Below are 21,968 nucleotides of genomic sequence, written 5' to 3'. Positions count from 1 at the left end.
TTCACATGGATAGATGATACAAAGAAATTAAGCAAAAGTTAACAATGGTAAGAAATACCAAAAATCAGATATGAGATGAAAGTTTTAAATTACTTGAGGAAATTAAGAAATGCAAAATATAACCAGGGCAGAGACTACCAAGTCTCCAAAAATCCATTCATGCAGCTCATGGCAGATTTACCACAACCAAAAATGGGTTTGCATGTATAACCACAGGGAATTTTACTTCCTTTACTCCTTTTAAATCTTTCACAGATCCCAGAGTTTGGGAAGAGGAGCTAAGGAGCAGGAGCAGATTCTGAACTCCTTCCTTGGTAAAATGGAAGTTCTTCTAATCCCTTTTGCAGCAGGCAACTATCAAAAGGGTGGAGGGTGGGGAAGACTTTAATTTAGGTCTGACCCCTTTGGAACTTCTGGGCAAATTCAAGAGACTACTGATTTGTGGCAAGAGGGAGAAACAGCATCTCAGAAGCAGGTAGGGCCAACTGGCAATGAAAAGTGTGAGAGAAGGTTTGACACCATGGAGAGAAATTAAAAAGGAGAGAACTGCAGAATTCCACAGCAGCGGGGTATGGGCAGGAAAAGGAATTCAGAATTTTGAGAGAGGAGAGCTGAGCTGATCTCAGCTACAGTTGAGAGTGGATTTCTGCCTGGCACCATAGACCAGACAGGTAGCTCCAACTAGGCTACTTGATCCAGTGATCTTCTCTTTGTGAATTTCCTGACTCAGATCCCATTGAGAGGCAGCTGGGTAGATTGAGAGTCAGGCCCAGAAATGGGAGGTCCTAGGTTCAAATCTGGCCCCAGACACTTCCCAGCTGTGTGACCCTGGGCAAGTCACTTGACTCCCATTGCCTAGCCCTTACTGCTTTTCTGCCTTGGAACCAATATTGGTTCCAAGACAGAAGATGAAGGTTTGGAAAAAAAAGAAGATAAACATATTGGACAAGACTTTGGAGAAATAAGCTGTCTAAACCAGAAGAATTTCCATCTACCTCCTTAAATCTGAGCTTGAGGACATTTATTGTGCAGATAAGAATCAGATTCCTCATCATCCTGACCCTAAGTGAGTCAGGTGAACCAAACATGATCTGCTTGACTTTGGGGAAAGGATATTAGCTAGACATTCCCTCATTTCTTTCCTGAATACAAAAATCCTTATCCTCAATCTTCCCTGTACCCTTTTTGTTTCCCTTCAATAAATTGTAGTGAAGAAAGAATTCAGAAACGGATTCAAATAATTTTAAAGGGAAACTATAGAGTGTGGGGGGGGAGGGGGGAAGAGGTGACTTTCTCTCCCCAAAGACAGAGATTTTATCACCATAATCTCTCCAAATAGATCCTTCTCAGAACCCAACAGAGTAAAGCTAAAGGCAGCTTTAGAAGGTGGAAGTCTATCATTTCTTTATCACCCTTTCCCCTTATTAGAAATCTTCCCCATTTTCCACCATCTATTACAAAAGAAAAGATCTACTATCACAAACAGTTGGCCAAAACCTGAGAGAGCTAGCCAGAGGCTAAACTCCATCCCCATCCCTTTGAAAGACAATGTGAAAATATTCTCCTTTAACCCAGAGAGAAACATTTCCCTAGCATAAAGAAGCAAAAGGGAAGGAAGGAAGGAAGGAAGGAAGGAAGGAAGGAAGGAAGGAAGGAAGGAAGGAAGCAAGGAAGCAAGGAAGCAAGGAAGGAAGGAAGCAAGGAAGGAAGGAAGGAAGCAAGCAAGCAAGCAAGGAAGGAAGGAAGGAAGGAAGGAAGGAAGGAAGGAAGGAAGGAAGGAAGGAAGCAAGGAAGCAAGGAAGCAAGGAAGGAAGGAAGGAAGCAAGAAAGGAGGAAGGAAGCAAGGAAGCAAGGAAGGAAGAGAGAGGAAGGGAAGAAAAGTAAGGAAGGAAAGAAAGGAAGGAGGAAAGAAGGGAATGAAGAAAGGAAGGAGAGGAAAGGACAGAGGGAGGGATTTATTAAGTGCTTTCTATGTACCAGACACTGTGATAAGTATTGGGGATAAAATTACAGGCAAGCAAGATGATTCCTGCTATCAAGGAATTTACATTCTCCTAGGGGAAGATAACATGTAATTCCACTAGAGTTGGAAAGCAGAGCCCAGAGTCCCTGGGGAAGACTCTGAGTTCCAGTGGGAAGAAGAGAAGGTTCAGAATGCATGCAAGGTTTGCACCTCACTGGGAATCTCTTGTTGCAGGCAAGATAAAGTGAAGGCTTACCTATCCAAGTCCAGGGCTCCCAGGGTTCAGAGTCTGCATTCTAGTGGGAGGAGGAGGATTCACTCTAGAAGGCAGGCAGCAGAGTTTAGAAGTGGCTGGAACAGGATAGGGGTTTCCAATCTCAGTGGGAAATAGGAGAATTTGTCTGTTTTACTTTTGCCTTGTAAACTGTCCCAAAGCCCACTGGTATGGGATTCTCCTGATTGGTGAAGGTTAATGCTCTGAGCCTTCATGAGGGGCAGAGTGTCAGAGAGAAGAGCTCTTCAGTTTTGGGGAACCCTCTTCATGCTTGAGCCTCTCTTCAAGTCTCAGCTTTTATAATCATTCTAGGTGCTTCTGGCTTCCAGCTTCAAGAGGAGAGACCTTCAGACTGCTAAAGGAAGACTGTGGAAAGAAGCTAACATGAGAGATGCTGGACAGCCTCCATCATGTCCATATCCCCATCTTGCTACACTCCAGGGAGACTCCAGCGAGTGAACTTCCTCTTGGGTGAGATCTGGGACTCTCTTGGTTGAGCTGAGTTACCTTGCTCCCAATGAGAAAACTCCTTCCCTCTGTATTGCCTAGTGTATATTCTCCTAGTTATATTTTCTTGATTTCTGGTTTACAAATTATTTGGATAAATTAATTTCTTGGTTAATTGTGGAACCTGGTATTTGGTGGGATGGGAATCAAGCCTTGGATGTATACTTTGGGGTTCTCCTTTCCCCAGTAAAGAAATCGTCATCAGAAGTTGACTTTGATCTGAAAATTGCATCCCCTACTCTAATAACATTTAAGGAAGCCGACAGATGTAATTCTAGCCCAAGGCTCCCTTTGTGTGAGGAGGGCAGAGTGGCCCAGCTTCTGCTGGTCTTCCCCTGTTTCCCCTCCTGGCAGCAATGAAAGTCTGTCTTGGAGAGGAGTCGGAGGGAGAAGAGACCAGATAAATCTATGTGCCTCCCTTCCAGTCACACAGCAACACTCTCAGGCTACACATGGGGGGCGGCCCTCAAAACGCCTGAATTTCACGGGGATGAGAACTTGAGCGATCTCTATGTGGCTGAAACCATGGATCCAGAGAGATGAGAAATTGAGAGAACTGACCAGAGGGTGAAAACAGAGCCCAGAAGATCTACTGTAGCATTCTGTTATTTTCAGCATTTGTAATTCCAGGCTGGAGACTCAGAACGTTACAGTGCAAACAAGGAGAAAGTGAAAGGGCAGAAGAGATTGAAAGTTCCTGGGAGGAACGTGTCAGACTCCCGACATTATTTTCTAATAAACAGCCAGAGAGAGCCTATTGCAGTCTATTGAATAGTTTGAAGGTCTTTAGCTAAGATGGGGAAGCTAGTGCTAGAGCGGAGTGCCACCTAGTGGCTGATTTATGTACTGCGTTTTGAGTCCGAATGACTTCAGGGAATGCTAACACAGGGGCTGCCTCCGTGTGTATTCAAAGGCAGTAGGAGGGAACCAAAATTAAACACAAACGTCACTCATATAATACATGTATAACCCAGTGGAATTTCTTGTCAGCTCCACGGGGGGGGAGGGGAGAGGGGAGGGAGAGAACATGAATCATGTAACCATGGAAAATAAATATATAGAGAGATAATAATTAATATTAAGTATTAAATTAATTTAATTACTAAAATTCATTTTTATTACATTTAGGGTGAAATCATAACGATTTGATAAAAATTTAAAATTAAATTCATTATTAAATATTAACAAAAATAAATATGAAATATTCGAGTAAAATAAAATAACAAATGCACACACACAGTATAGAACCCCCAGGACTCAAAAGACTAAAAATAAGTCACCGATTTACACCAACTCGTTTCTATTACTTGACAAAATGTGACCTTTTCTCAATCTTCATCCTTCTTGCAGTCTCTGACACTGTCAATCATCCTCTCCTGCTTCCTTATCTCCTCTCTAGGTTTTTAGGACATTGTTCTCTTTTGGTTCTCCTCTTGCCTGTCTAAGCAGTCTTCGTTGTTCTTTTCTGGATCTTCATCTAGGCTGTGCCCACTAATTGGCTGTCCTCAAAGCTCTGTCCTGGACTCTTCTCTCTTCTATATCTATGCTTTCTCACTTGGTGATTTCATCAGCTCCCATAGTTTCCATGATCATCATCTCTATGCAGATCTAGTGAACTCCAGTGGTACCCAGTTATTTCCAGGATCAAATAGAAAATCTTCCTAATTTAGGCTTTTAAACCCCTTGACAGCCTGGATGCTGGCCGCCTCTCAAGTCTTTTTTAGTCTTCATTCCCCTCCAGGAGCTCTACCATCCAGTAACCCTGGCCTTTTCATTGTTCCTTGAACATGATGCTCCATCTCCAGATTTGGTACCTTTTCACTGGGGGTCTCCCAAGCTAGAATGCTTTTCCTCCTTGCCTCTGCTTCCTGACTTCCTCCAAGAATCACTGCAAATTTCATCTTTTGTAAGATATTTACCTGCTTGCCTCATTCCCCCCCCCCGCCCCTTCCTCTGAGATTACCTCCTATTTATACTTCCCATATATCTTTTATGTACAGAAATATTTGCCTGTTGTCTTCCTTATGAGAAATTCACATCCTTGAGGGCTAACTTTTTCTTTTCTTTGTATCCCTAGAGCTTAGCAAAATGCCTAATATATAAGTGCTTAGTAAATGCTTATTGACTAGACTATTGAAAAATATGTAGGCAAGTGATAGGCCACTAATAGATCATGGATCTTGGGATTATTGACATTCCAGAGAATTTAGAGAAAAAAAAGAAACAAAGAATCGAGACAGGAAATTACTAAATAGAATTTCCCTTAATAAAAAAAAATGAGAGAAATGTAAAAAAAAATCTCTAAGACCCAGCAAAAAAGAAGCCAAGATTTAAAACTCCTAAACATGTCATGCAATGATAAGGGGAAAAATATCCCAAAGCTACCAGGAGTGAAAAATCCTTACCAAGTAATAATAATTGGGGTCATCAAGGGCCTTTCAAGGAAGAAAAGAGAGGATTTGTACAAATTAAAAAGAATAAAATAAATTATAGTTCACAAACCCAGAATTATCTTCTCAGAAAGTGCAGTATGCTCTATGAAAACAGGAATGGAGATTTCAGAATGAAATGGACTTAAAACGTTTACAGAGAGACATAGCTAATTTAATTTAATTTAACAAAGCCTCCAAACAACAACCAAGCTTTCCAGCCAAACATATAAGAACACCCAAAATAAAACAATTGCTAGCAAAATGTGAGAACACTGTATTAGCTAAAACATTAAAACTTTCTGGAAAGCGTTTAAAAGAAAAGGAAATAAAAGGAAAACCAACCACAAGTGGGGCAGGTGGGTTGGAGACTAGCTTTCTTGCTTTCTCCAACATATGACAGTCCATCTCCTCTTGCCATACTTTTCCTCCTCATATCTATTTTATAGAATTTCTAGCTTCTTCCAGAGCATAGGTGATAGATTCCCTCCTAAAGGAAATCTTTCCAGTTCCCCCCAATAGTTAGTACTTCTTTCCCCACTCATTACTTTGTATTTACTTTAACGAGTCAGCCAACTAGCATTTATTAAGTTAAGAGGGAAGAAAAGGGAAGAAACATTTATATGGAACCAACTCTATGCCAAGCACTGTGCTTAGCATTTCTACAAATATCTCATTTGATCTTACAACAACCCTGTGAGGTAAGTGCACTTATCCCCATTTTTCATTTGAGGAAACTGAGGCAAATGAGTTAAATGACTTTCCCAGAGTCAGCCTACTGTGTACCAGACACTGTGCTCAGTGCTAGGGAATACAATGAAAGGGGAAAAACTGTCCCAGTCTAAGAGGGGAGCCAAACAAATATATGTATAAGTAAGCCATTTACAAGGCAAAATGCAGATAATCTCGGAGGGAAGGCAATAAATTTAAGAAGGACTGAGATTTGAAGGAAGCTAGGGATTCTAGGAGGCAGAGGGGCAGAGCCAAAGCTTTCTAGGCATGGGGGACAGCCAGAGAGAATGTTCAAAGGTGAGAGAAAGAATGTGGAATTTGAGCAGCAACAAGGAGGCCATTGCCACCGGATCCCCAGTACCTGGAAGAGAGCACGTTGTAAGAAGGCTAGACGGGTAGGCAAAGATCAGGTTGCAAAGGGCTTAGAGAGCCAAACAGGATTTTAATTTCATCTTGGAGCTAATTGGAATTTGTTGGAGGGGGGCAATGATAAGGTCAGATCTGCATTTTAGGAAGACCAACTGGCCAGCTGAGGGGAGAATGGACTGGAGTGGGGAAGAGATCTGAGGCAGGCAGCCCTTACAGCAGGTGCTTGCAATAATCCAGGGATGAGCTGATGAGGACCTACACCAGGGAGGTGGTTGTGTCAAGGGAAGGAAGAGAGCCTATTTGAGAGATGTTACAGAAGTAGAAAAGACAAGACTTGACAAACAAATAGATTCTGAATCTATAGACCTGGGTACATATTGTTTCCCACCAGTAGCATGTAAAGTCCATAAAGGAAAGGTCAGTTTTGCTTTTTGTTTTTGGATTACCACTTCCTAGCAGGCCATTAGAAGACCCTCAAAAAATGAGCTAGAGAGAGGAGATCCTGGGTTCAAATGTGGCCTCAGACACTTCCTGGCTGTGTGGCCCTGGGCAAGTCACTTAATCCCATTTGCCTAGCCCTTTCCACAAGTGTTTTTTGCATGATGATGCATATATGGCCCAGATCAAATTGTTTAGCATCTCTGAGTTGGGGAAGGAAAAGGAGGGAGGGAAATGGTTTGGATCTTATAATTTTGGGAAACATGTTAAAAATTGTTCTTACATGTAATTGGGAAAATAAAATATCTGAATTTTAAAAACCGAACCAATGTATAGTATTAACTCTAAGACCAAAGGTAAAGGTTTAAAAAAAATTTTTTAATGCTTATTGACTTGAGTTGAATAATCACTTAACTAGTTTCTTCTCTAATTTACTATAGTTTTCTAAGTACTTTATCATGTTCTCTATGAACAGGAATAATTTTGTCTCCTTTTTGTGTACATTTATACCTTCAATTTCTCTCTTTTGTATGATTGCATTTCTAGAACTCTGGAAATGTTTTAGTGCCATTTAGTTTTAGGGTCAGGGTTAATTTTAGAGTTTACAGAAAATAAATTATTAGATTTTTCTATTCAAGTCAAATCAATAAGCAGTTATTAGCCACTTCCTATGTGCAAGGTCACATTTTTCCTCAATTTGATGGCAACAGAAATAGGCAGCACACATAAAACTTACAAATAAAAGTGGTTCATTAACCAGGAGTCATCTCAAGATGAGTAGAGATAAGATGGAATGCTCTTCAGGTCTTTGTCCTGAACCTCTCTGAAAGCACAAAACTTTTTGGTCTTAGACCAGTCAGTGAGGTCAGGGGATGGAGGAAGGAGTGAGTGGTGACTCTCAGGAACCCCAGGGGTGGTGTCATAGCCCCAGAGATAGCTATTTTAATTCCCACCCTCAGCCCTGAGATGACTTGTAAGCTTTACTTTTTCATAGAGAAACATATTTTTTTGGTGTACATCAGAGATGTTCCCATCTTTTAGTTCCCAGAGATTTTAGGCCAGTGATGGGCTGAATGGGATGGTGAAGGTGGAATCAAAAGACAAAAGTGTCTTTGGGAAGAGTGAGCACAAAGTTGGAATACAATGATAGGCATACACATGGAGAACCCAGTGGAATATTCATTTCCAGTCCTGCAGAGACTCAGGGTCTTTCTGATTCATTTATCACCCTCTCTGCATCTTGACTGTAATTCACCAGGGCCAATTCTCAGTCTGCTGCCAGTGGGGAAACACTCTGTGAAGCTTGTTGATGTTCAGCCATGTCCAACTCTTCTTGACCCTATTTGGAGTTTTCTTGGCAAAGAAATTGGAGTGGTTGGCCATTTTCCTTCTCCAGCTCATTTTACAGATGAGGAAACTGAGGCAAATAGGGTTAAGTGACTCACCCAGGGTCATGCAATAAGTAGGTGTCTGAGGCTAGATTTGTACACAGATCCTCCTGGCTCCCCAGGGCTGGCACTCTATCCTCTGTGCTCCTCTCTGAAGTTTTTCCTACCCTGAAATTGAAATTGAATCATGTAACCATGGAAAAAATTTTAAAAATTAAATTAAAAATAATAACTATCTCACAAGGTTATTGTGAGGATTAAATGAAATAATATTTTAAAAGTCTTCAGCATTGTACCTGCCACATTATCATTATGTGAGACAACCTTAAGTTTTGTTTTAGAGATTCTTTCAAAAGTTCTATTTTAAGCAGTGTGTATGTGTGTGTGTGTGTGTGTGTGTGTGTAAAATGATCTAAAGAGTGTAAAAAAGTCTGTTGTTAGTGTAAAATGGAGATTTGAACCCTAGACTTCAATCCCCAGAAGTCCTTGGTATTTCCCAGAATTCCCTATAATCTCACCTGAGTCTCCACCTGGGTGAGACCACAAGGAGTATTTAACTGGCAATAATGCCTACTTTGCCCTCTGCCATCTGCAAGGATGTAGTGAGTAAGCTAAGCATGGGGGTTTTGAATGGGCTAATCAGCCCTAAGCACCTGGATTTCTTGTTTGTATTTTCTTTATTCCTTGATTTCTAATAATCCTTAATAAACCTCATAAAATATAATATTTCTATTACTAGAGCCTAATTTAATTTTTACATTAGAGATCAGGATCTCCCAGGATCTAGGATGAAACCCATTTTGAGTGATTCCTTCCTTGGGCCTTGGATTTTTCCACTAAAAAAAAAATTGTCTATATATACTTTTTTTTATCCTTACCTTCCATCTTAGAAGCAATAATGTGTATTGGTTCTAAGGCAAAAGAACAGTAAGGGCCAGCCAATGGGGGTTAAGTGACTTGCCCAGGGTCACACAGCTAGGAAGTATCTGAGTTCAAATTTTAACCTAGGACCTCCCATCTCTAGGTCTGGCTCTCCATCTATTAAGCCACCTAGCTGCTCCCTTTTATGTACTTTTGATAAGATTACAGAAGGATCTTCTTATGTCTATGGTTCTTTAATTTTTTAAAACATAAATAAATTCTACATTTTGCCAACTTTTTCTGCATCTATTGATATAATCATTTTTGTTTAATAATGCCAGTGGTTTTACTCATGTCGAACCATCTTCATTTCTCTGGCACAAATTGGATTTGTTCCTAGTGAACAATTCTTTGATAAAGTTTCTATTTCCATTTTTGTGTAAGGTACAGGATTTCTCCTATGTTCAGGAATATGTCAGAATTACACAGAGTGAGAGCAGGCTGGTGGATGGGCAGGAAGAGAATACTCAGAGCAAAATTCCTGCAACAACCACCGAGTGGTGCTCTGAACTCACACTGAGCTTCAGTTTCCCTATCTGCAAAATGGAGACAATAATAGCACTTTTATGGGATTGTTTTGAGGTTCACATGAAATTATACAGATACACATATGTAAATATAGATGTGATTTTATATGTTTCACATAATTTTATTTTTTGTAATTTAAATATTTATTTTCATATTTATTTAGTAATTTATAATTATAATATATAATCTATAAAATCAATCCTTTGCAAACCTTAAAGTGCTATATAAATATAAACTATTATTATTAGGTTACTTAGCCTCTCTTCTGAGGGTCTCAGTTCCCTATCTATAAAATGAGGGGGTTGGACTAGATGGTCCCCTTTAAGCTCTAAAACTAAGATCCTCTGAAATGTCTCCCAAAGATTCCATTGATGCTTCTGACGCTATCCATCATTCCCATCTCATTCTACTTCCTGATAACTTCCCTGTTCCCCTATATGTTGGGGTGAAAGCAAATATACAAGAAAAAGTCAGGGGGAAAGGATATCGCTGATCGGGAAGCTTGTTACAGTTAAAACTCAAATATATATCCTGATTATATTGTGAATTTTCCCCCAAAGACTTTTGCCTAATGCAAATATGCTACTACACAATTTAAAGGGATTTTCAAGTGATCTTGTTTTGGATGAGGGCATATTGATAATAATTTGTATGAAATACTTTTGAATGAAAATGCTTATAAAAAAGCAGGAGGGAAGGGTTATAAATTTGCTTTGCACCCCATCCTTGTTTTAGTTATCTAGAATGAGCTAGAGGTCAGCAAGGTTACATTCCTTTTTGAAGACACAACTTGCTATCCAATCAGATTGCAGATCCTGTAAGGCAGAACACTGAAGCTATTCGTGTACTCACTGTTTTATTGCCTTTATCCCTTTGTGCTCAGGAGGAGGCCAGTTCCAACTTCCCCACACAAGACATTTTTTCAGACTTCTTGAAATAAAACCTCCCTTTCCAAATTATTTGTAGTCTTGAAGCAGATATGCTAATCCACTTTTAATAAGATGGTGCCTTAAAAAGAATTCTAATTAGTAGAACCAAAAAGAAAAACATAGAATCAAAAGTTTGGTTCCCAGAAAATAGATCTTTGTGTAAACAAATACAATCCATGCTAAATATTGAGTTCCTTATTGTAACAAATTTAGGTGCCTAGTTGAACCCCTTTGGAAAAGTAGTCCAAAGAAAATTTTTATTGTGAGATTTATATGTTTTAATTTTTAAAATAAATGTATTTTCCCCCAATTACATGTAAAAACAGTTTCCAACATTTTTCAAAGAATATTGAGTCTCAGAACTCTCTCCCTCTCTTCTTTTCCAATCCCCATCACCACCACTACTACCCCCATGTTAAGCAGAGATCTGTAAATTTTAAGTTCCAAATGACAGTCAATTAAAAGCGTTCCCTCCCCACCCCCACCCCCCTCTCTTCCATCTATTGTTCCATCAGTGAAACAGCTTTTTTCCCCACAGAGTTAAAAACTGGTACTTCAGGCTTTTTTAGAGAAACCAAATCAACCTTAGTACACATACATCCAAACAGACAAAAAAAATTAATGAGTCTGTCCAAATATACCCACCTACCCATACAAAAATATGTAAACAGATTTAACACTGAAACATGAAATCATTAAAACAATCATTGGTCTGTTGTGCTTTCCCAGAGATTAGACAAGATAAAATTGAGCTCACTTTGACAGAACCTCAAAGTTGAAAGAGATCTCAGAGGCTATTTAGTTCAATCCATATCTGAACAAAAATCTCTACAATATACCTGGCAAGTACTCCTCCTCACCTTGCTTAAAAGTCCTCTGAGGGATAGACAACCTCTCCCACCTTTAGATAGTTCTCAATGGCAGGAAGTTCTTCCTTACTGAAAATTCCATTCATTTCTTCTAATTATGCCCACTGGGCTCAAGCAGATGCTTCCTTTTCCGTGTGATGGTCCTTCAGAAAAATTTAATAAAACTTAATAAGGGACCTCCAAGCATTAATCATGAAGACTAGAGCTATGTAAAGCTTTTAAGTACAAACATAGGAGTTAAAAGAAGCATTAAAAAAAATCCTCATCCAGAATGAACAATGATAAAAAAAACTAAATAAGGATAAAGTGTTTACATTCAAATATGCAAAAATGAGATGTATCCCTTCTGAATTTTATCATAATTGGGGAAGTTCTGTTAGAAAGAAGATGTGGTTGCTGGTAGAGTTGTGAATTGATCCAACCATTCTGGAAGGCTATTTGGAACTATGCCCAAAGGGCTTTATATAACTGCCTGCCCTTTGATCCAGTCATACCACTGATGGGTTTATACCCCAAATAGATAATAAGGGAAAAGACTTGTACAAGAATATTCATAGCCGCACTCTTTGTGGTGGCAAAAAAAAATGGGAAATGAGGGGATGCTCTTCAATTGGGGAATGGCTGAACAAATAATGGTATATGTTGGTGATGGAATACTATTGTGCTCAAAGGAATAATGAACGGGAGGAATTCCATGTGTAATATCAAGGGAGACTTAAAAAAAAGGAAGGGACCAAAAAAAAAAGGAAGAGAGCAGCTGTTTTGGGGACTGAGTTCTGTGTGACACTTCCTCTTTCTTCCACTGGGTTGATATCTTATCAATGAAGTCAGGCAGTTCAGACTAAAGGGTAAGTCTACTCACCACAGCTTCCTTCTAAATTTGATAGATTGACATTTCCCTCCTATTACATGAACTCTGAATCAATCTCTGTTATGATTCAAAGTATCTAGTTTCTTTTGAAAGGAAGGGAAAGGGCAGAGGGAAGGAGGAAGGTCCCTACTATTTCTTTCCTAACTACAATTCTTGAAGGCTTGACCAAGGAAAATCTCTTCAAGGAATATGCTCTGAGTTCCCCTAAGGGAAAAAAAAGAATTCCAAAGGTTGTCTTCAGTTGAGCATAGAGAACTTCATTCAGTTCAATTCAGGCAAAAGGAGTTGAGATGAGTACTTCTCCCATCCAGCTCCCCCAGAGTCCTAGATAAGAAGAAATCTTTCTGGCTCCAACAGCTTTTTGAATCTTCATGAAACTCTCCCATCCCCTGCAGGTCCTGAAGGTTTCATTTGCTCCTTTTCTGAGGCATCCCTTCAAACTTCAGGTTTCTCTTGCTTTTGGCCATTCTCTTATTCACACATGTGAACTAGAACGACCTCCAGGAATTGATGCAGAGTGAAAGGAGCAGAACCAGGAGAACATTGTACATAAAGACTGACACACTGTGGCACAATTGAATGTAATGGACTTCTCTACTAGCAGCAATGCAATGATCCAGGACAATTCTGAGGGACTTATGAAAAAGAACATATCCATATCCAGAGAGAAAGAACTGTGGGAATAGAAACACAGAAGAAAAACAACTGTTTGATCACATGGTTTGATGGGGATATGATTGGGGATGTAGACTTTAAATGATTATCCTAGTGCAAATATCAATAATATGGAAATAGGTCTTGATCATTGACAAATGTAAAACCCAGTGGAATTGTTCATTTGCTACAGGAGGGGGAAGGGAGGAGGGAAGAGAAAGAATATGAACCATGTAACCATGGGGAAATAGTCTTAATTAATTAATTAAACTTTGAAAAATAAAATAAAAAGGTATGGGAGTGGTCTAAAAAGAAGAATGGAAAGGAAGATAAGAGAAATATACTAGATAGGGGAGGGAAGGAAGATTTAGGGGATTTTATCTCACAACATCAGGATGCAAAAATAAAAATCTACACAAAGGAGGCAGAAGTGGGAGAAATGACTAATACTTGAACCTTACTCTCATCTGAACTGGTGAGAGAGAGAGAGAGAGAGAGAGAGAGAGAGAGAGAGAGAGAGAGAGAGAGAGAGAGAGAGAGAGAGAGAGAGAGAGAGAGAGAGATGAACACAGAGTTGGATACAGAAATACATGTGTAGTAAGCAAAGAAAGACTGCAAAATGATTGACAGGATGATTGGCCGGAGCATGTGACTCAGAACCACATGAGAGCCTGGGTCAAGATTCCAAGGGGGTTGTGTTCCCAACTGAAAGCAGGTTTCCTGCTAAAGCTTTTGGAGGTAGCTATGATTTCCACCTATCTACAAGATTTCTGGCCCTCTGTGAGATAGCTTGAGGAGAAAAAGACTTGAAAAGGCTGTTGGCAGCTAGATTGAAGACCAGAGAATGAACCATCAAATCTCTACTGGACCTAATTTGGACTTTACCTCTGGGATCTTGGCCCATTTCTGGACTCAGTTTGTGAGATTCTGTTTGGGGGGAACTTAACTTATTTAGCTTCTATAAGTTAGCCAATAGGATGGTATTAAGGGAAATTAGTTTTTGGGATAAAATTAAGAAATCTTCTTTCTCCTTTTTGTCTGTCTTTGCTTACTACACATTTCACTCAACAGGGAAATAGAAGGAAAATAGGGCACCCAGAATTTCTCCAGAGATCCTTGAAACACATAGGATTCCAACTGGGAGTTTCAATTTACTTTTTACTAAGACATACAAATTAAACTTTTAAAGGAAAATGGAAATTAACAGAGAGATAAATTTTTTAAAAGTCCCGTAGAAATTTGGGGCTTACAAAAAGGGCTTAAGTACTTGGACTTGATTACTCAGGGTTTATGTGCTATCAGTCAATCCTTATCACATGAATCTGAAGTCCACAAGGACTTCAGACAAGTTATCCACCCTTACGTCACAATAAGGCATGCAGGCTAGTTCTGCTTAAAAGGTAAAAAAAAAAATGTCAACAACTCATAACTCATGGATGAGTTCCCATAGCGAGCTCTAGATAAATTGCCAAGAACCAGTCTTCCAGGGATGCAAAACCCCTACTGCTCATGTTATCTTCCAAATTTATCATGGACACATTAGTACAACAGATAACCATAAATAAGAGATGAATGCATTGACAATGCAAAAGTTATCTAAAACATACTAATCTGACTTGTAAATGAAACACATTAAAAGACTGACTTCCTTTGCTGTCTAAAACAAGGAAAACAATACACACCATAACTCTAACAATGTAAATGGAAAGGACAATGGCACATCAAAAAATCAAAAGTAAAATAACAAAATTATAAAAGTCAAATGGGACTTGAATTAAGAGATATGAAAAGACCCCCTCCCAGTCTACCCCTTGGTAGAGGTGGGTGGTCCATCGATGTTGCACATATTTTTTTAGACTTTTTCAATTAGTTATACTGGGGATTTTTCTCTCTCTCAAAAAAAAACCCTCAATTATTTGTCTATGGGATGGATGGCTCTAGGTGATGGGGAGGGGTACATGGGATGCTATGGTGTTGTATGAAATAGAAAATATAAATTTTAAATTCTTTTTTTTTAAAAGGAGAAAAAATGTTTTCTCCTCCAAAGGATCCCTGAAATACTAGGGAAAGGGGGGAGACCTGTTAGAAATAAAGACATCTCTGGGACATCATTCTGCATTAAAAAAATCTATAATTGTGAAAAATTTGAGCTGAGGTCTCAACCAGACCCAACCTACGGCAGACCCCATTTAGATGGCAACAGTGTGTCTTATAGACTTTTCATAGTTAATTAGCATAAGTGATTATTAATAAGATAAAATGTTCAGTGTGTTATAATACTTTGGTAATAATTTGGTAACGTTTTGATATGATGTAATAAATTCTAGTACAATAAGATGTATTATAAAGAAATTGAAATAATCTAACTAGTCCAGAACCATCATACTAACTCTGGTAGGAGTTAAGTCAGAGAAGCGTGTCTTTGGTCATAAGATTCTGAGGAGCCTGTAATGGGTATAAATCTTCACAAGATCAAATAACACCTGGACACGGTGAGGTTGTGTCCCTATTATCTCATTAGGACAACAACTCCAGCTGTGCACTCACCATTCCAAATGAGCACAGCTGCATGAGTTACAGCTTCCCCAGATAACTACATAGACCTGAAGTTTTTATTTCTCCAACAGAAGCTCTTAATCTAGTTAGTTGCTATAGTATTCCAATACATCAAACTATATCCTTTCTAAAACTATGTATAATTGAAAATCTGTTACCCTAAAAAAGAACTACATTTCCTGGGAGCCTACTGACTGACTTCCTGTCATTATGTACTTCCTGTAGATAGGGGATAAATATTGAGTGGGCAGTCCTGCCTCCCCCCCCCTTTTACTGTCTCAAGCTTGGTGGTGGTAAGGCTGGCATTTGAACTGGAGGATCAGCCATGGGCACATGGTCTTTATTTTGTATCCTCTTTATTCCTTGATTTCTAATGATCACTAATAAACCTCCTAAAATATAACATTTTATTATTTGAGATATAATTTTAATTTTTACAACTATCACTAATATTTCCATTATAATTGATGTCTTATACACAGTTTAATAACTTTTTCTAAAAATCATAGTGTCAGTGACCTACCTAAAGGATTACAAGTGATCTCTTTGTTTATGATCAATAATATGAAAGCAATAAAGGCAATTTCCTTTTAGTTCCAAATCTCTCCAGTGGGTCATAGCAAATGCATAAGGGTTCCAAATATGTCCTGAACAAGCTCCAGAAGTATAAATAGCAACCCCTCTGAGATTTTTCCCTCCATCACTCCAATTTATAGGTCGTGTTGCCAGAGGGTGGTTGCTAATTTGCTCAGTCAATTATTTCCCTTATTTTAATTCTTTTTATTTTTCTTTAATTCTTTTCATTTTAATTAAATTTTAATTTAATAATTAATGAAATAAAGAATGGTTTAAGGCCTCCTTTATACCTGGTAATTCTATTCTATGACTATAATAGCTAAGGTGTATAGGGGATAACTTGTCCCTTACTTATCAATTGTTGCAGAAGTCTCTTGCTTTATGACCAATATGAAAGTGTGGAGGTTTTTTTTAATGATAATATATGTATGGCCCAGATCAAATTGTTTACCGGTTCCTAGTAGAGGAAGAGAAGGCAGAGTTTGGATCTTATAATTTTGTAAAATGTATGTTGAAAATTATTATTACATGTAATTGGGGAAATGAAATCTTTTTGAATTAAAAAAAAATAATGGGAAAAAAGTCTCTTGCATTTTCTATTAGGTATCATGGAGGACAGGAAAATGTGTTTAGGGCAGGATCCCAACAGGCCATAAACAAGCAGTAAACTGAGTGACTATGAGTCATTCAGGTAGAGGATCAAAAGCCCAGATGTTGGTTGAGGGCTAGAGCCATAGATTTTTCCTATTTTAATTCTCTTGAGCAATATTTTATATCATCCCCTAGACTAAAATTCAAAACCCAGTCAACATGCTTGTTACTTATACAGTTATTTGAACCACATGGTGGTGAGTTCACACTTGGGTGCTAGAGAGGATCTATTCACTTGTGTCAGAAAGAAGTGGAGACCACTGAGCAGATGGTTTGAGTATGTGAATTCAACACGTGTGTATGTGTACAAAATATTCATATATCACAGATGTATGTCCTACCCACTGGTTGTTTTTGGTTACTATTATTATTATTATTATTACTCTAATAAAGTGATGCCCTATCTTCTTATAGGCATATGGTATGTGAGCTGCTGAGGGCTATTTGCACTACTGTCACATGGGCTACCACCAAATACAAACACAGGCTACAGCTGTTTTATAGAGGTGAAGGGGTGAAGTGAACCATCCTCACCTCCTTCCATTTGATTGCCCCCCTGTCTGCCCCCTCAAATTCCTAGCTGCCAGTTAGGTTAAGGCACTGCTGTTTACCTGTTGGCTGGTCCAATTTTTTTTTTTCTTATGGCTTATTAGACACAGCAAAAATACAAGGAACATTTTTTTTCAGGATCCCCAGCAATCTCATGCGGAACATTTCATCTTGGCTCTAAATCTGGCTCCATTCTTCTGTGCGCTGCTCCCAATAGGTGACCCTCTCTCCACCACATACACTAGACAAGTAATAAACTTATAACAGCCATATTTTGAATTTTCAGCCAGGGGGTAATATACAAAAATTGCTCAGGATGATTAAAATAGGAAAAGCTTCTGACTCCAGCTCCCCCCTGGATTCAGACTTTTCTGGTAGGGAGAAGTTCCGGTTGTACCACCAACAACCCAAAGCCCACAACAGTTCATGCTCCATCTCTTTCCTATGACTCCCTGCCCTAAATGACTGTCAAGATGGCTCTCAAGGGCAAAAGGAAAGGGCAGGTCCATGCACTCACACACAAATTCTTACCCTACCCACTTCCATCCCCCTTTTGAATGTTCACTCAAGGTAGTCCCACTTTCAAGAACTCAATGACTCAATTTCCCCCATGGGAGCCATTAGTGTTCTTCTGAACTCTGAGATGAAGTACACTGCAGATGCATGCTACCCACACCTTTGAAACCAAAAATGCTCAGGAGGGAATTCCCAACATTATGGTTTGGGGTTACAGTTGGCTCCCTAATGTCAAGGAGAGGCAGATGCAGAAGAAAGTGGTAGGACTGAAATTCAGAGTTTACCAGGAGCAGCCAGGTCCTGCCACTTGAGACCTTAAAGTCAATTTTATTTTTATTTATTTTTACACTGTGGTAAAAATGTCATTTAGCCTATATCTGAGTGATTTTTGCTGGATTCACCCTGAGGAGGGAAAAGAGAGAGAAAAGAGAAAAGCTCAGAGGGTGAAAGTAAAAATGAGTCCCACTGATTATGAATAATTGCTAGGAATATTCAGACTCTTGGGCAGAAACCTAAGGAAACCTAAAAGGTATGACTGTAGCTTGAAAATACTAGGGAGTGAGTTGGGAAATGGGACTTCCAGGTGCAGTTACTCTGCTAGCCTAACTACTTAGAGGGCTGTCTGGTGACAGGTGCACTTACAGACTCCAGCCAAGCCCCAGGTTCTTCACAAAAGTTGCTTTACATCAAAGTAGGCGTTTTGCATTAAAATCCAAATTGGTTAATGATAGCGAATGGACCCTGTTTTCAAATTGACTTTCCCTTTTCAGATCATCTAGGAAGCTTGTAGGGAGAATTCTGGAACTGGAGCCAGGAAGGAGTTCAAATCTTCCCATCTCCTGTTTCCCCATCTATGATGGTACCCACCTATCAGGGTTGTCATGAGGACAGAATGTAGCAGAATTTGTAAAGCATTTTGCAAACCTCAAATGCATGCTATCATTTTTATTTTCCTCCTAAGGAAGAAGAGTAAGGTTTGGAGCTGGCCACAACTCTGCCGAAAAGCCTAGGGTTTTGTTGCAGGTCGATATACATAATAAAGGCAGGAATGTGGAGGGGGGAAAGGAAGGGTGCTGCTCTTGCTTTCTTCACTTAGCTTTTGTTCTGCCCCTTGCCTCATTTGCATGTTAATCAAAGAGGATCTTGAAAGTGAGGCTCCACTAAATGCCCCAGCCTACACATACAACCCTCAAAGGTTTTTTGGGGGGGAGGTAGAATGGGACAAAAATTCCTTCATGTCCACTTCCAACGCTGTATTTCTCCTTTGTGAGAATCAGATCCAGAAGAGAAATTCCCTTTACTAGTTTTTTTTCACTTTATATGAAATTACCATTAAACTGAATAAAAAAATCTTTCATTGTATTTGCCTTGGGCAGAGGTCTAGATGGCAGAAATGCCCCATCATTACTTTTTCATGCCTCCATTCCAACTCAGTCAGTCAAGAAACATTAAAACAAACAAACAAACAAACAAAACAATAAAAAACCCTTGTTAGAATCCATATTGTGCAGTGGTTCTAAGGCAGAAAAGCAACAAGGGTTAGGCAATGGAAGTTAGTGACTTGTCCAGGCTCATACAGCTAGGAAATATCTGAAGCTAAATTTGAACCCAGCACTTCCCACCTCTAAGTTAGGCTCTCAATCCATTGAACCCCCAAGAAACATTTATTAGATACCTACTGTGTGGAGGCAGCTGGGTAGCTCAGTGGATTGAGAGCCAGGCCTAGAGATGGGAGGTCATAGGTTCAAATCTGGCCTCAGACACTTCCCAGCTGTGTGACCCTGGGTAAGTCACTTGACCCCCATTGCCTAGCCCTTACCACTCGTCTGCCTTGGAACCAATACACAGTATTGATTCCAAGATGGAAGGTAAGGGTTTTAAAAAAAACAAACAAATATATACTGTGTGCCAGATATAGTGGTGGTGGTGGTGGTGGTGGTGGTGTGTGTGTGTGATAAACACAGGTAAAAGATAGTTTGGGTACTCAAAAACCTCTCACTCTAATAGGAGAGACAATATACAAACAGCTATGTACAAATAAAATATATACAGGATAAGTTGAAAATAATCATCAGGGAAAGTACTAGAATTAAGGGGTGGGGTGGGGATCAGGGAAGGCTTCCTGCAGACTATAATTGGGATTTGAAGGTAGTCAGGGATGGCAAGAGGCAATGAGGAGGAGGAAGAGCATTCCAGAGACAGGAGACAGTCAGTGAAAATGACCAGGAACAGCAAGAAGGTCAATGTCGCCCACGGGGACAGAGAGCAGGGGTAAGAAGAATGGAAAGAGGAGGCAGGTTATGAAAGGCTTTGACACCCCAAAAAGGAGATTTCCCAGATCTGGAAGTAGTTTCTTAGCTAGAGGTGGGGGTGGGATGTGACATGGTCAGGAAGATCACTTTGACAGCTGAGTGGAAGATGAACTAGAATGGGGAGTGATGGATGGCTTGGGGCAAAGAGACCCACCAGCAGACTATGTCAATAGTCTGATTGTTTCTCTTGCCTATCCGCCTTGGAAGAGGATAAAAGCAGGGACCACTGATGGTTGTACAAAGCGACAGAAAGGAAAAGGACCCACTGATGTCCATATAGCATGAGGCGTTGGTCCCTGACTGTGGGCTGTGTTAGGGGAGAAAACGGAGAAAGGAAGAACCATAGCAACAAACTGGATAGACTGTATTGTGTATGGGGTGGGGAGAGCTTCGTAAGAGAGATTGGGGGGTCAGAATTCACAGCAGATCTCACAATTTACCTTGGGTTGGATTGTGCGTTACCTCTCCTCTCTACTTCGACTTGGGAGCAGGGATTATTATTTTGTCATTTCCCTCCTTTCCCAGTTGCCTGCTTTTGTGTCAGACTGTCTTTTGAGATCTATAATCTTAGCCACTAGGTAAGGTTTTCAGTTCAGCATTCTCAGCTCTAATTATTCAGCAACCATTGCTGCCTCTTTGGAGACAGCGCTGTTCATTTCATTTGCTTCCTGTAATTTCTGTAATTCCTCCACAACCAATTTGAACTCTGCCGTGAGTTCTGAGCTCTTCCGGCCCTGTGAAACAGTCATCTCCCATTGCTGATGTTCTCCTTATGTACTCCATCAGTTGCCCTTGTTTTCTTTCCTGGTTGGAGGAGGATAGGCATGAGGTGACAATTATATATATTTTAAAAAGGTACTCACGGAAGGAAATAACCAGGAACTACAAGAGAGAGTGTTTGGGGAAGAGAATTTTTAAAAGATCAGTTGGGGGCGGGGGGGAAGAAATGATTTTGTCAAGAGTATACTAGAAACCACCTGACCAGAAAAGGGGAAAAACAAAACAAAACAAAACAAAACACCAAAGCAGCTGGGTTCTGGGAAGCATTACAAGTCTGTCCCAGAGACATAATTTAGTTAGTAGAGATGAGGGACCTCAGTTACTGAGATAGATACTGGCATTCTCCCCCTCTGCCAAAAGCAAGGCAGCCAATAGTTGTTTGACTTGGTTTAATGATCATTTTATCTTTCAAAAAGGGTAAAAATTGGTGGAGCTATGTGTGAACTATTTTGGAAAGCATTTTGGTATTATTCCAGAAGTATCACTATAGGGTTATACCACAAAGAAATCAAAGGAAAAGGACCCATATATACAAAAATATTTATACTAGTGCTTTTTGTGGTAATAAGGAATTGGAAACTTAGGGGATACTCATCAATTGAGGAATGGCTAAAAACGTTATGGCATATGAATGTGATAGAATATTATTATACTGTAAGAAATAATGTGGGGGATGGTTACAGAAAAACATGGAAGACCTGTATGAAATGGTACAGAGTGAAGTGAGCAAAATCAGGAGAATAATTAATTCAGTAATAATAATATTTTAAAGATAACTAAGTATAAAAATTTTCATAACTCTGATCAACATAATGCCGCATCACATTGTCAGAGGACTCACAATGAAACATGTTATTCACTTCCAAATAGAGTGCAGAGTAAAGCATATTTTTCTTCCATCTGTCCTTCCTTCCTTCCTTCCTTCCTTCCTTCCTTCCTTCCTTCCTTCCTTCCTTCCTTCCTTCCTTCCTTCCTTCCTTCCTTCCTTTCTCATTACTCTCAAATCCATTCTAGTCTTCTCTACCTCCACTGTATTTCTTTTCATCCCCTCTGGGTCTATAGGTCTTCAGGTCTCCACAGTTTTCCAGAATCAGTTCCAGTTCTTGTTTTGCTTTGCCCAACTGGACTTCAGTGTCACCATCCTGAAACAGAGTAC

General features: G+C 39.5%; 1 long non-coding RNA gene across 1 annotated transcript in view; it reads right to left on the bottom strand.

Annotated features, from left to right (window-relative positions):
* Positions 1 to 3,846: 3,846 nt before the first annotated feature.
* LOC103093486 (uncharacterized) overlaps positions 3,847 to 21,968 on the bottom strand; it is a 57,407-nt gene continuing 39,285 nt past the window's right edge. Inside the window, exons 2-4 of the long non-coding RNA XR_008917451.1 lie at positions 11,339 to 11,490; positions 10,402 to 10,570; positions 3,847 to 8,268 (exon numbers count right to left, since the gene is read on the bottom strand). This is a non-coding gene — a long non-coding RNA (uncharacterized LOC103093486). The remainder of the gene's footprint in view (positions 8,269 to 10,401; positions 10,571 to 11,338; positions 11,491 to 21,968) is intronic.

The sequence above is a fragment of the Monodelphis domestica genome, chromosome 3 (genome assembly GCF_027887165.1).
Source record: "Monodelphis domestica isolate mMonDom1 chromosome 3, mMonDom1.pri, whole genome shotgun sequence".
In the NCBI taxonomy this organism is placed as follows: domain Eukaryota; kingdom Metazoa; phylum Chordata; class Mammalia; order Didelphimorphia; family Didelphidae; genus Monodelphis; species Monodelphis domestica.
This window is presented reverse-complemented; position numbering and strand designations above follow the sequence as displayed.